Source organism: Canis lupus, chromosome 5 (assembly GCF_011100685.1).
Source record: "Canis lupus familiaris isolate Mischka breed German Shepherd chromosome 5, alternate assembly UU_Cfam_GSD_1.0, whole genome shotgun sequence".
Classification (NCBI taxonomy): domain Eukaryota; kingdom Metazoa; phylum Chordata; class Mammalia; order Carnivora; family Canidae; genus Canis; species Canis lupus.
Window position 1 is genome coordinate 28492851 of NC_049226.1, and position 15837 is coordinate 28508687.

Here is a 15837-nt window from a genome sequence, read left to right on the forward strand (position 1 = left end):
TTTGTGATGAGCACCAGGTGATGTAGCGAAAGACTGAGTCACTATATGTATACCTGAAACTAACATACTACACTGTATGGTAACTGGAATTTAAATAAAACTAAATCATTTAGAGAGAAAAACATAAAAAAGGAATGAGACTGTCTTATGTCTGAATTTCTCGGTAAAGGAAGAGAAGTAACTTATAGACTTCCATGGCAAAGGTGCATGCTGATGATGTCTAGGAGCATAATCAACAGCTATGAAGAGCCACAGTCTATAACTTAAATTATTCCTTCAAACTTGTTTCAAGACTCCAGAATTTCAGAAGGAAATAAAACTCAATTTGAAAGTATATTTACTTTGCAGTTCAAAATAAAAGCGGGCACACTTTCCTCTTACATTGAGTGGGCTATTTCTAAGCTGCAACAAAATTAATCAGTTGGTCAAAGGGCAGCATTAGGAGTCCATGCAGGGCATGTGTTGAGCAAATACCTATGGATGCCTCTTCTACGTGAGACCCTGACCTCAAGCATCTAATTATCTTACCGGCAAGTTGCAAGAAAATACCAAGGAAAGTTGTGTTAAATGTCTCATGAATGAGCTGGGGGAGTTCATGGAAGGGAGTAAAATCATTGATATGAGTAGGAAAAGCCTCCTGCGTAGAGAAAGCATTTGTTTTGTTTTGTTTTGTTTTTAATTTTATTTATTTATTCATGATAGACACAGAAAGAGAGAGAGGCAGAGGCAGAGACACAGGCAGAGGGAGAAGCAGGCTCCATGCAGGGAACCCGACGTGGGACTCAATCCGGGGTCTCCAGGATCACACCCTGGGCTGAAGGCGGCGCTAAACCGCTGAGCCACCCGGGCTGCCCCTAGAGAAAGCATTTGAACTGGCCCCTGAATTATGGCTTCAAAAAAATCAGAGAATCCTAGGCTTGCCAACCCAGAGGTAGCAAATTCAGGTTCCCAGCAGGTGGCACAAATAATAGACGTGAGCAAAAGCCAAAATGGTCGAGAATATTGGGATTGTGGTGAGTTACAAAGTGCTTGTCCTGCCTGAAGGAAGCACTAGGTTCCTACCAACATCACTTGTTTCCATAGGGAATGCCCAGTGTTACCATGGTGTTTAGATTTTTCCCCCCAAAAAAAACTGACATTTTAAATGTTTCTGTGAATCTATATAGAAATCTTGAATCCTAAGCATGGCTGACAAAATTCATCTGTTTTCTAGCATCATATAGTCCATTTTGGGCATCAGCTGCTGGTGTGCTTTCTCCACTTAAAGATCATCTGGTTCAACATTTGCCCACTTCAAAATCTTTGGATCTTTCTTATGACTTTTCCATCAGATGGTCATCCACTTTCCAGTTTAACTCCTCCTGCAGTGGGAATCTGAAGGCCTGGCAAGGCAATGATGACAAGGACTTTCTTCCTTACACCTGTCTCCAAAATTGTCCTAGTTATTCCCATTACTACATAGTTCTTAATAACTGAATGCTTACAGTATTTGAGAGCAGCCATTACCTTCCTTAAAGATTTCACCTAGTGCCTTCAACTCTTGCCCAGTTGGCACGGTTTCAAATCAGTCACTGCCATGGTCACCCTTTGGTCAGTTTCATCCAGATGGACTCAGTGATCTCTTTTCCTCCATTCATCATACCCAGAACTAAAGAAGGAAGTGGTCCAGGTGAAGAGGGACTACACCTATGCTCCTTCTGGTCTTACAGGTCATATCAGTCAGATGTCAGTTCATGAAGTTAAAATCACCCTAAATATTTTAACAGGAAGAGATTTACATAATACAAGACCATTAGCTTGCTGGAGAGGGAGACGGGCTTCCAGTGGGCTTCAAGCATGAGTCACCACCCAATTTTTTCAATGCAAGCGACTTGTTTTACATTCCCTCAGCAATGGGGAAGGACTCCAATTTCTGCACATCCTCAACAGCACTGGTTCCCCTAGATTGCAACATGGGAAGAAGATACACGAGTCTCACAGTTTCTCTGCCAATATTTTGTGAGGATTGGTGACTTCATTGCCATTACAAAAATAACACAATAACTCATGTCCCTTCAGCCAGAGGGAACCACCCTCATCTGAGGTTCAGCCCCATCCAAAAGTCTTACCATGCCCCAAACTAGCTCGTCCAAAGATACAAGGTTTTGTCCACTTTCCTTAATGTGGGACAATCCTGTTATCACCTCAGCAATGATGCTCCCTACTGGACTGACCAAAGACTTGGTAGTGGTGCCATTGAAGATGAGCTTGTCCCTCAACCACTCCTCCTCTTATTCCCTCAGAGATGTGTCTCTGCCGAGCACTCTCTAATAAAACCTTTTCACTGAATTTTCCATCTCAGAGTGTGTGCACAAGAACCCAATCTAAGACAGTGAGACCTATGGATCTTGGCCCCATGATCCTTGGACATAAGGATACTAGAACTAGCCTTGTAAAATTACTACAAGTGGAAATTTGCCATCCCACCACACTTTTCCTAGGTTTAAAGAACTGGTAGGGAATAAAAGCTGTGTCCCCAGGTAGGAGCTGAAAATGTTAGATAGTTACTTTTATAAACCTCTTTGCAGCCAGAGTAGAGCCAAATGATGCCACCTCTGCAATGTCTTCCATTCTCTCGAGAACTGGTGATGGAGCAGCAGTAGCTGAAATTTCACGGAGCAGAAATGCCAGTAACGGTGATGGTGCAAACAACCACCTGCTGGAAAGTTTCTTCTGCAGCACAGAAGTTGACAGGGGCGAGCCCACATCTGGGTTTTGGTGGCAGGGGCTGCGATTTTTCTCATCAGACCGGTTTCCATGGTGTCGGAATCATTCTTATTAGCTCAGTCTCACACCTGGTTCTGTAACTTTCCAAACATCTCTGTGGCACATTCCTTTTCTGCTGAGTCCATTGGAGTCCCTTAGTGGTCAGGAGCTAAACACCTGATTGAGGATTAAATGTTGTAACAGATGTAAAGCACATGACAAAAACATGTGAAAGGAGTGTGTGGTAGGCACTCCACACACTGTAGGTGCTAGGACTTTGTCATTCTGCTGACAGCTGTGTGCTTTTCACACCATGGCTTTGGTCATTGTGAGGAATGAGTTGATGGAAAGTATCTAGAATAGTTGCTTGCTCATAATAATGGTTCAGTACATATTAACATCACTGCCCCTAGGTCTTAGGATAATCCCGAAATGCTACGCTGCTAACTCAGGTGGGGTGTGGGAGTTGGAGGCTCGGTCTCCACAAGGTGTCACAATGGGGTTGAACCCAGCTCCCCTTAGGAAGACCTGATTCCCAAATGCAGAGCTTTCTGACTGACTGGGGTTCTGGTACTGGGTCCTGCCAACAGTCTCTCTCCTGTGTATTTGCATCAGAGAGCTTTGTAAAAAAGAAAACCCATCTCTGTTTGCTCTCAAGCTGCAACCATTGTGTCATGAGATGCCCTGGACAGAGGCTGACAGGCCCAAGGTGCGTTCACATCAGCATTTGTCGGGAAACTTCATATGCCCCCTATGCTCTCAGGGTTTCCAGAGAGAGCTGGGGATGTTTGACATTGTTTACTTTCCACAAGAAAAGTCATTTAAAATTTGTTGCCGGAAAGTTTATAGATCAAAGATTGAAAGTCGTTTCTTTGATGGCTGATTTCCTACATTTTACTAAGCAAAACCTGTTTTCTATAAAATATTTTCGCTTTTTAGACCTGAATTGACACAGACACAAACTTTCCCAAGGTCAGGGCAACAATCTCGGACACGGATCTTGATCAGAAGACATGATTCATCACTCTTTATTTTCAATGAGGTGAATAAGAAAAAAAAAATCCTCAATTAAAATGTAAAAAAAGAGCCTCTCCAAATGTAATCTGTTTGTCTCTAGCACTCAAGCAGAGAATATGCAGAAAGAAGTGATTTTGAGGATGTTTTGCTCTGCTTATAAGTGGAGAGTTTAATACTCAAGTGTTTTCAGGGATAATGATATACAGAAGTACAAAGTACCAATGTTTCTGTTATACTTAAAGTGTAAGATGTTGCCTGTGCTTACTATAGGGCTGATTATTTTCTCCAACCAAATTAAGTTTTAAAATTAAGTCATGGGACATTGTGCTCTGCTCTGCTTCCTCTTTAGGTGAAGCATCACGCTGGGGATGTGCTGGGCCAGTGACCTGTGCCAAGGCTTTTCTCTAGTGTCCATCATCAAGAACCCATAATGGTCACTCCTCTAAGGCACACTGAGCCACACTATCAGTACAGAAGCTGGAATGTGGTCTCCATCCGTCCTACTCCCAAGTGTATCTCCCTTAAAAAACACATCAAAGGGCGCCTGGGTGGCTGGGTCGGTGAAGCATCTGCCCTCAGCTCAGGTCATGATCCTGGGATCTTGGGATTGAGCCCTACATGAGGTTGCCTGCTCAGGGGGAGTCTGCTCCTTCTCCCCGTTATTTATGCATGTGCTCTCTCTCTCTCTCTCTCTCTCTCTCTCTCTCTCTCTCAAATAAATAAAATCTTTAAAATAAAAGCATACCCCAAAAAAGCAATGAAGAATACCCTTTTAGTTAGCTCTACAAACCCCACCAACGAGGTCCCTGGGGACATCCCTGGATGGCTCAATCTCTCCCATCCTCAGACTCCCTAACCCGGGAAAATAGTAAGTTCTGACTTCAAGATAAAAGCAAGTAAAGTCATACACACAATATCTTTCTCCACCTCTCTCCACACCCTCCTCCTGAGCCTGACCTTGAACCACCCAATGTAGAATTCCTCCCTTCCTTCTTTTTTCCACTGTCCAGATATTCATTGAGCGTCTTCTTTCTTTCAGGTGCAATGCCATCATGAAGGCTGCCTCATCAGTGATCCCCTCTCAATTCTTCTTTACCCTCAAGCCTTAAGCTTTTCCATCAATGCCCGGCCCGTCCACCCAGAACAGAATTCGAGTCCATATTACACTGCAGCTGTGCCAACCTCCCCTGTGTCTGCAGTCAGCCCTCACCCACCTGCTCTGTGCAGTCCTCCCACTTTCCCATTCTGTCCAGATGGCATAACAACCTAGGTGAACCCCACCTCCTCCATCATGAGAAGTGCCAGGTGAGCTCAGCCAGCATCCCAGGGGCTGGTGCTGGTGTTCCCAAGAAATACACTGTAGGGCCATGGAGTCTCCAGAGAGGGACAGAGCCCTTACTCCTTCTGTCCTATGTCACCGTGAATGGGACACGGTTGATGCTTTAATAATGAACCTATTTCCTTTCTAACCTGTGACCTTCTAGGCAAAATGCTCATAGCAGTGATGCTTTCTGTGAGCCCATCAGCTCATGCAGGAGGGGCCGGAGTCCTCCCTCACCTCTCAAGTCCTCCACTAAGGAGAATGCTCAGTTTGTCACCAACGACTTGGGGAAAGAGGACATGTCGGCTGCCCCGGTGGCCGTACACATCTTACAATCCCTGATGGCCATGTCTCGGTTCCTAAGACGGGCCTTCCTGGCAGCGCTGCCCGCCCACCCTTACCATCCCTCTTCCTGTGAACTGTGTTCCTCCAGGTTCCCCTGCAGCACAAAAAAAAAAAACCTTTAGAATGCCTTACCCTGCCTGCATCGTCTTGAATTTTGCAGTTAGAGCCTTCCTCTTTCGTTTGGAAATTAAGGAAGCGAAGAGGAGGGAGAGCTTTGTACACATTGCCCAAATAACTGAACAAATCTGCAAGGTTCTGGTTTAAGTGAAGATGCAGAATAGAAGATTCAGGTCAGAGGGATATTGCAGAATGGAGGCTTAATCCTTCCCAATCTGGCCCTAATTGTAGGAAAGTCATATTTGGAAAAACAAATGTCACTTAATATAGCTTCTCAGATTCCCGAACCATAGGCTTCATGGCTCCGTGGCTGGTGCTGGCTGTGGGGCTGGTCCAATTGAGGCAGACGTAGGAAAGGTGCTCACTGCTTTTAGAAAAACTGCTACCTAGCTGGAAAATGCATATCCTTATTTACAGTAAGGCTTCCCCCTCCGGACCCCAGGAACGTGGCCCTATCCTGTGCCTCTGCTGCAGTGGAATATGCCACTGTCCCCCGAGAACTGAGAGAGAACTGTTTGCTGCAGCTGGCAGCTCCTGTGATCTGGTTTTTTGTTTGCTTGTTTTTAACACCCAGCATGGAGCCCAACCTGGGGCTTGAACTCACGACCCTGAGATCAAGACCTGACCTGAGACAAGAGTTGGACACTCAGCCGACAGAGCCTCCTGGGTGCCCCTGGAAATCTGTTTTGACCTGATGCACAGTTTGTGAGCTGCTCTCTTAGGTGGAGGTGAATAGGTGCCAATGAATGCAATCTTGCTTTTCCATGGTTTTTTCATGGGAGCTTCTCTCCCTGCCTCCTGAGAAAGGAGCAAAGAACCCCCTCTATCGGAGGACATCCCAGGGAAAGATGCCCCGGAAAGGTGTCTGCTTCATGGCTATTCCATAAAAGGGAAGAGACACCATCCACCCAGTCTGTCTCTATAAAGCTGCCACCCCAAGCACACCTGCGGGGAGCAGGTGTCCCACTCCCAGCCTGAGAGAGTACCACTACAGCATTTCCCACACACACCCCACCTCCTCAGCCCCCTCCCTGATCGCTCCACAAGCCAGATGGGTTCCATTTCTAACCTCTGTGAAGACTTATTTTACTTCACCTACATTACCTATGGCCCTGCTGTCCATCTGACAACGGGAGGAGTGTTGATTCTTTCTTGCATTTGACTTCTATTTTTCAGTAAGGAAGCTCTTCCTGCAGAAAGCTGGACTGCAGTGTTTCCAAAGGCAGAACTCTGTTCAGTATGACTTTCCATAGCTCTCTGGCCAGGGTCAGCTGGTGTAGACATGGTAGTTTACTGGTCAGCTATCTCCAGGAAGGAGGAGGTGGCGGGGATGGAAGCCCTGATTTGGGGTGTGTGCAGATCTCTGCTGTAAGGACACCCACCATAGCTAGGCTGAGACTACTAGTATGACGTCACTGATCTCAGAACTGGGGAGAACGTGCACAATCCACTCATCCACTCTCACAAGCTAGTGAGAGCTAAGCGTGCCATGTGGTTCTATTGAGGGAATGTCAGGGGTTCAGATTCTGGGTGTTTGTCCAAACATGATTATACAGCTTTTCCCCCTTTCCTCATCCCCAATCCTTTTTGGTGTGGAGGACAGAGGAGGGAGGGGGATTCATAGTCAGAATGGAAGAAACTGACTTTATTTTGCCTTTTTTCCGTCTGTACTTTCTTTTTTTTTTTTTAATTTTATTTATCTATGATAGTCACACAGAGAGAGAGAGAGAGGCAGAGACATAGGCAGAGGGAGAAGCAGGCTCCATGCACCGGGAGCCCGACGTGGGATTCGATCCAGGGTCCCCAGGATCGCGCCCTGGGCCAAAGGCAGGCGCCAAACCGCTGCGCCACCCAGGGATCCCCCATCCGTACTTTCTTGGTGGTAGAGCTGGATCTGCAGAGGGATGAAGATCCTTCCCATGGCCCCCCTTGTGAATCCCACATCTCCATCCTCTTTTCAGCTTCCGTTAGGCTGGCGGTGCCACCTTAAAGGTAGCTGTGAATTTGTCTGTATTCCTCCTACTGAGAGGTGGGATCTGCTCCCCGTCTTCTCTGTAAATGCTTAACCGTAGAATGTGGTAGAAGTGATGCTGCGCCAGTTTCTGAGCTTGAGCCATAAGCAAGCAGGGGCCCCTCTCTTGGCTCCGGAAGCACTTGCTCTCGAGGCCTCTGGTGGCGGACTCACCCGCACCGGGTGACCGTTCCAGCTGACACCATGTGAAGCAGAACGGGGCCGGCCCAACACGTCCTGACCAGCCTGCATGTTCACCAGCGCAGTGAAGGATCCCAGTTGTGTCAAGACACTGAATGTCGGGATGGTGTGGACACAGAGCAGGTAACCCAAGTACTGACCCACATCTCTCCCTCTCACCACAATTACCCCACGGAGGGCTACCTGTGGGATATTCCTCTCCCCCTCCCTTTATGTTCTAGAAAGGTACATAAACTAAATATTGCATAAAATTTGCAGTGGGTCTTGCTGCACCACCTTATAATCAAATACAGTATATTTCACCAGTGAAATGTACCAATATTCTCCTTAAGTGGAATAATTAAAAACTATAAATAGGAAAAATAAATAGGCTCTAGGAAATACAGATGAGACATTGGGGATCAGTGTTCTGGATTCTAGGTTGATCACCTGTCTCTTCCACTAGGCATTAAGTTCTTGGAGGGCAGGATGTTCTGCTCCTCTTGTTTGCCCTCTGCCTGGCTCATCACAGATCCCCCACATGCACACACACACACGCACACACACGCACACACCACCATAGGGGTGAGTGACACAGCCTCTAGCTCTGGAACCATGCATGTTCCTGAAAAGGCCGCTAAACCACAAAACAACTCGTACCTCCTGTCTTGGATTAATGTGAGCCAATGACCTGAGCTCACAGTTCTTTGCTTAATTTTAATAAGTTTTGGTGAAGGAACTGGAATCAAGAAGGGAATGAGATTGCCATAAAATATGTAATAATAAGATGGAAATCCAAACCACTAGAAAATATGATCCATGATAGGTCTACAGGGCACAGTGTTTCTGTTTCCTATTCCATATGCTACCTAAGCTTCATTTGGTAATCATGGCTTAGACGGTTATTTCAAATCCATAACTTTGTTCTATTTAGCTTTGTACATTTATAAGTAGACAAAAAATATCATTGGCGAGGCATTGGATAATTCCAGCTCTTCTTCTTGGTGTAGTGCATACTATCTTATGTAATTGAAGATAATGAATTTTTTGCCAGAAAATGAATCATAGCAACACTCAAGGCCTGGAATTTGCAAGGTCATAAAATGTTTAAATATTAGTCTTATTTACTCATCAAAGAGGATTCTATCTCCATATAATTGATATTTGAATTGTTTAGTGACGACCATCAAACTTTTAATTAAATTCATTTTTTTAATCATCTGAAGTACAAACAAGAGGTGAAAGAACAAGAATAAAAAACCTTGAACGTTTGCAAATTCCATTTGTGTCTGAGTAAATTTGAAGAACTAAGCAGGAAGGTAGACAGTGCACACTGCTCTAATTAAAACAGGCTCCATTTGAGCTTCTTCTGACATAGGGCAGAAGAAAGTGCTCCATTTCTTTTTGCAATCTTTATGCAAATTGTCAAAGAAACACTCCCAGTCCACGCCTGGCTTGCAAAATCAGGGAATTAATCAGCATCCTTGACACATTGTCAGTTTCAGATGCTAATAAAAAAAAATGGGTTTTTCATCGCAATCCTATAAAGCTCCACCGACTGTTTTCATGATTTAGGAGTGACTTTCTCATTGACCCAAAAGCTGTCTGAGCAGTCTGACTCTTCTGTGCCCACTGAATTTCTATGTTTCTAGTTTAACTCAATTTAAAAAAAAAATAATCGATCTTGGAAATGGTTTCTATAAAGTCCTGAGCACCGAAGTTCACGCCTACATCAGTGTACAATGAGAACAGGGCGTAAGTAAAACCGCTCGCTCACACAGTTTCTGCTGAGTCTTGGCCGCATCCGTTCCACGCAGCTCTAGATGCTCTGCCACACTGAGCTCGGAGCTCCGGCCCCAGGATCCTGTGCTTGAGGGGGATTGTGGCAGTTCTTCCTTCCTCTGCTGTGTTTCAGCGCATAGATTTCTATGGGGAGGATTTCAGGCAACCTTGGGGATAGAACTTGGGGAACAAAAGAACCTGGGCTGGTGGTTCTAATCCGGGCTGGTGGTTACCGTGGAAGCTGTCACGGTTGCTTCTCGTCTAGAACAGGTGCTGCCCACATGCGCCGGCAGCGCCAGCTGGCTGGGTCCCCTGCTCCCCTCCCCGCTCCCGAACCCGCCTCGACTGGAGACAGAAGGAATGCACGGCTGCATCTTCTGCCCTTGCCGCCCAGCCCCTGCATCTGGGGTTACTCCTGCCCTTCGTCTGACCTGGCATGAAGAACCCCGGCGGGCTCTCAGTCCCACGGTGAGGAGGGGAGCCCCACCGGGCTCCTCTCCCATTCCACCCTCTATGCACAGTCACACACAGGCTCAAACACGCGTGTGCGCACACCACACCCTCCAAGCGGGGCTCCGGGGGCACAGACATTTCAATTCAAGCCTTGTCGGTGGCATGATTCACTTAGGAAGCTGAGCTAAGGTCACTCACCCACACGATAGACTTTCTACCGAGCCTTTACCAAGGTTGCAGACGGCGACGTGCACAAGATGTTGAGTGCTGTGCATCCTGTACGGTGCCGCGATAACGGTAACAGTCAGTGATGGCCTGTCATCATCCTTGAGCCTCAGCCAAGTCTTTCTCTGGCCCCCATACAATGTGCCTTCACTTTATCACTGGGTTTCTCCTCTTCCAGGGCATGCTTGGTTCTGCAAGCCTGCCTAAGGTCTAGAGCCCTGCCTTCCCGGCGTGGCCTCTTCCTGTGAGCGCATGTGCTTCTCACATAAACTGTCTGACTTCACACAAAAATGTCACCCAGCCACCCTTTCTGGCAGCCTGTGGCACGGGCCACCTTACCCACCATCTGCCTCATGCGGGAGGGCAAGGGACCAGGGCCTGGTCTCTCCCCGCTCACTTTGCCTCTGGGGGACAAGCCATGAGCCCTGAATCCTACTCTTCGAGATACAGTCAGAAAACAAAACCAGGCCATTTCTGAACTACATTTTTATTTATAACTAAACTAGGATCTATAAGATTCAGATGAATACTTACTCGGTTGTATCCAGAGAGGTTTAAGAATGGGACATTCAGGAACACTTTTCAGAGAGATTACTGCCAAGCTGTCTATAGTTTTTAATGTTCTAAAAAATGAATTGAAAAACTATATTAAATACAGCTTATCAATTATTAAGAGAGGCTCTGTGACCTTGAAGTGATCGTTGCTTGTCACCATTAACCTATGGATGAAATAATTAGCACCAATGGTCCCATTCCATACAAGTTAGACGATATGCAGTGTCTCGGTGTGGTTTTGAGGCCACCTACCTCCGAACCAGAAAGGTCTTTCTCAGATTTGTTAGGTCTGGGTTTGGTGCCTACAGAGAGCATTAAAAGTTGGGTGAGCTTAGTGGCCAATAGAGCTTGAAAATAAAAGTCTTTAAGTCTTTATTGCACAATACCCCATACCCATCAGTGTAGTATGATAAAAGTGCCCCATTTCCAACATGTGTGTGTTAGGGAGGTCTTCTCATGCCTCCAACTACCAAGCCTGACACCAGTGGGGTGTCCTAGGATTCCACTCGACCCTGACGCTGGGACCACCTAGAATCAGGTGCCACTTCCTGATTCAGGGAGGAAAGCAAGTGAATTCAGCCATCCTTCTGTGGTTCTTGCATCCCACTGCCCTCTGTGACATAATAACTAAAGCATAGAATTTTTCAACGCATAGAAGGCATGCAGGTAATTTTGTTGTGGCCGACCACAAGTTTGTAGCCATGGCCCGAGCAGTGGTGGCAATAGAAGGGGGAGGGGGTCACCTGCTTCAGGGAGAATTTTAATGTGAATGAAATGATTGTCATCCTTTTCAAGGTGTGGATTTGTGCACTGTTTCTGAGCAAGAAAAAGTTTCTATTGGTCAACGTCTGTGTATTAGGATCCTCCAGAAAAACAGACCAATAAGACATATAATATAATGAGGCTTATTATATGGAGTTGGCTTACACAATTATAGACACTAAGTCTCCAGAACTGAGGTCAAGGTGGAGCCTTGGGAACTGAGGTGTAGTTCCCACCAGAGGACCACAGGCATGAGGCCTGAGAAGAACCGATAACTCAGTACCAGCATGAAGGCAGGAAAAATGCATTTCAAGGCAGTTGGGAGGGGAAATTCTTACTTGAGGGAGAGTTAGCCTTTTGTTCCATGTGGGCCTTCGGATGGGGCCCCATGTTAGGGGAGGCAGTTTATTTTACCCTATCGATTTAAAACACATAAGCATCCTCTTGTAGCCTTCACTGAGCATTTACTGAATGCAATAATTGTGTTACTTAGGAGATTTGTAAGGTATAGATAGCACAGTTGTATCGTAAGGGACTTCTCCCCAAATCAAAAGGGCCAAAAGCTGGGATCCCTGGGTGGCGCAGCGGTTTGGCGCCTGCCTTTGGCCCAGGGCGCGATCCTGGAGACCCGGGATCGAATCCCACATCGGGCTCCCGGTGCATGGAGCCTGCTTCTCCCTCTGACTGTGTCTCTGCCTCTCTCTCTCTCTCTGTGACTATCATAAATAAATAAAAATTAAAAAAAAAAATAAAGGTTTATTGTTAAAAAAAAAAAAAAAAAACAAAAGGGCCAAAAGCACTGGTGTGTCCATGTCAGTGGCTACATAGACTGCAGATACTCTTGGCACAGGGTAGGTGGTGGGGAGTAGTGGTGACGTCCATTCATAGTGTGTCATGCAAATGCTGCCCTACACCAAGCATACATATTAGGTTGTGACTCCTTAGACTCCCCTTTCAAGAGTAAGACATAGAGCAATTCCCATCTTTGTTATTTACTATGCCCCTAAAATGTATTTCAGGGGCACCAGGGTGGCTCAGTGTTTGAGCATCTGCCTTCGGCTCAGGTCATGATCCTGGGGTCCTGGGATCGAGTCCCACATCATGCTCCCCACAGGGAGCCTGCTTCTCCCTCTGCCTGTGTCTCTGCCTCTCTCTGTGTCTCTCATGAATAAATAAAATCCTAAAAAAAATGTATTTGAAAAGTCAAAGTCCAAGAATATATGTAAGTTATTATCATGAAACTAAAACACTATAAAATCTTCATAATACCTTGCCTTTTAGATGTAGTCTTCGTGTACTTCCATAATTTCATTATTCCTAAATTTTAACTTTGTTCCTTTTTCTTCATAATTAATATAGTCAGCCAGCTTAATTCATTAAGCATCTAATTGAGGCTAAAAAGTCACTGCTTTGGCTCATCCTATGATGATCTCAATTAGGTTGAGTTTCTAAGTACTGTGCTGTTTCAGGCTGGCGTCAATACTTGCACTTCCCCCTGTACATTTATTTTTATAAAATAAGAGCAAAATGTATTGAAATATCCAGATACATACACAGACAATGTTTCAAAAGAGAAAGAGAAAGCAAGCCATCCACGTGATAGCTGAAAATGTTTATCCGCTAAGGGCCAAGTTTGAGTTTCCACAAAAGGCAGCCTGGGTATCCATGTGTAACATGTGAAGGACAGGTGTTCACATGACCCAGGGGCCAGTCCGTGACTACGCCACAGATCTGGCCATCAATCCCTAATGTATTTATGTCTGTGACTTGGCAGAGGGGGGGCGGATGTTGAGGAGACTTCAGTTGTTTTGACTTTAATAGGGTTAACCCCCTCCAGCCATGACTATTCTGAATGACAAGCCATACTTTAAGGAAAAAATCAAAGCTGTACATCTTCAGGATATATTTCTAACAAAATGGTATGTTTAAATAACAAAGAATAAATAGAAAGATTTAATCAACACACTTAGAGCAATGGATGGATCATCTCAGCAGAAGATCAACAAGGAAAGAAGGGCTTTGAATGACATGCTGGACCAGAAGGATCCACGGATATATTCAGAGCATTCCACCCTAAAGCACAGAATATATGTTGTTCTCAGGGGTTCTCAGGACAGTCTCCAGAAGAGATCACATCCTAGGTCACAAATCAGCCCTCATACAAAAGAATGAGGTCATACCCTTCACCTTTTCAGGCCACGATACTATGGAGCTAGAAGTCAACCACAAGAAAAAATTTGGAAAGATCACAAATACATGGACAGTAAACAATGTGGAAAAAAAAAAAAAAGATTTCACCTGGTCTGAAACCCTGAAACCCTCAGCTGTAGTCAGCTTATCTGTCACTGTTGGGTCAGCAGGGGGTGAGCTTGGGGGCGTCTGCTGAGAACAACACCCCAAACCACACACACTCTAAACTTGGCTTTGCTCTGCTTTGTTTTTACTCACAATATCTAACTGATATATAATCTTCAAATAATATCAATGGGGCAAGCATGTTGTTCATTGAAAGGCTAAATATTAAGAATCCTGAGAAATACTGCTCTGTTATCAACCAGTGATCCTTTGGGATCCTTTGGGGGTATCTTTAAGCTGCATTAATTTTGATTCACGCACATTTTAGGTGATATATAAAGGCAAGAGTAATATGTAACTTGTTCAATAATCTGCATTAAAGCTGGTACAGTAGCCAAGTTTAAGTGGAGGGATTGTTTAACATATGGGAATCTGGTCCAGGCTCTGGCGTGAGGACAGGATTTCAGGGGGCACAGAATGATGGGGAATTTTCACAAAATCCACATACACTTTGTTAATATTTTGATGAAAATGGAGTATTTTAGTACATTCTAAACAAAGCTAGCCTGGCTGGGCAGAGGGAAGGGGGCTCCCTGTGTAACTGATGAAACGCTCCCCCCGCTGCCCCCAGTCATGAGTCCTTCTGTCTCTACTTCCTCTTTTCCTGTCCACCCTGATTTCTCTCTTGTTTTGAGTTCCTTCTTTCCATGGGTGAAGTCCTCTGTCGCTGACTGCTCAGGCTTCGGGGGCGCCCCCTGCCCCCCACAACGAACTGTGCTCCTCTGCCTGCCTCCCTGCTTAGAGACTCCCCTGGGGACACAAAGGGAGCCCATCACACCCTTCTCACCCTGCCATAGCTCGGCAGAGATATCTCCCTGCCCTCAGGGTCCTGGCAGTGCCCTGCACCTGTCCACCTGTTCGCTCGCTGGAGGCCGCGCACCTGCCCCACAGGCTCCCCCTGAGCGGTCCTGACCTCAACCTTGGGGCACACTGCATGTGGGCTGCAGGAGCAGAACTGGCTGGTCTGGCTGCAGGGCCACAGATCCGGTAAGGTGTACCTGCTGGCAGACATGCCCTCGCTGGCACCTGCCTGCCTCTCCCTGCGGGCGTCGGTGCTGACCCCACCCTCCCGCACTTGGGGTCTAGTGCCTCGTGGCCAGAATGCAGCTCCCGGTGAGGATGAGCCTGCCAGCCGGGCCAAGACAAAGGCACCGGGAGTTGGGCCCAGCATCCCATGAGAGGCACGACACAGTTGGCTTCTTGCCGCGTGGGGGGACCTGGGGTCTCAGAGGGTGTGGAGCAATGCCGAGAAGGTTGGCAATGGGCTCGCTGCTCCTCATGTCGGGGAGGCTGGCCACCAACTTCGGGGCAGGGATGGGAACTGGCTGAAGCGCATCACCTTCGGATGTGTAGCACCTGGCACCCTGCCACTGTAGAAGCCAGAACAGTCATCATGCAAGCGGTAGGGGGTTGGCGGCAAGCCTGCATGAAGAACATTCTGGAATGAAGGAAATGTTCTGTATCTTGACCACTTTGTGCACACATGGATTTTCGCATTTGTCAAAACGCATCTCCAGTTTGCCTCCACACTGTGAGCCCTGTGAGAGCTGGGATCACATCTTTACTCACCATGTGTCCTTGCTGCTAGTGTGGGGTCTAGACCCTGCCGGAGTGTGAGAAATACTGAACCTTCCTTCAGGAGGAAGACAGGAGGGAAAGCAGAAAGGAACGAAAGGATGGAAAAGCCATGTCTCTGCTTTGCCCACTTCAGGGAGCAAGGCCGTGTCAGGGGTCAGGCCACAGCCCAGATACCCTCTCCATGACCCTGAAGCCACACCAGGGACTGCAGCCCGTGAAGGACAAGCTCTCCGGGGTTGGGGCATAGTGTCCAATGACCATCATTCAAATAACATGTCACCAATGCAGGCATCGTAACATGCTCTTAAATCTGCATAAAACAACACGTCATTCTGGACGTGTTAAGTGAACTAGAGTGGTGTCCATGCCGGAAGGTGGCCATGGTGTGACC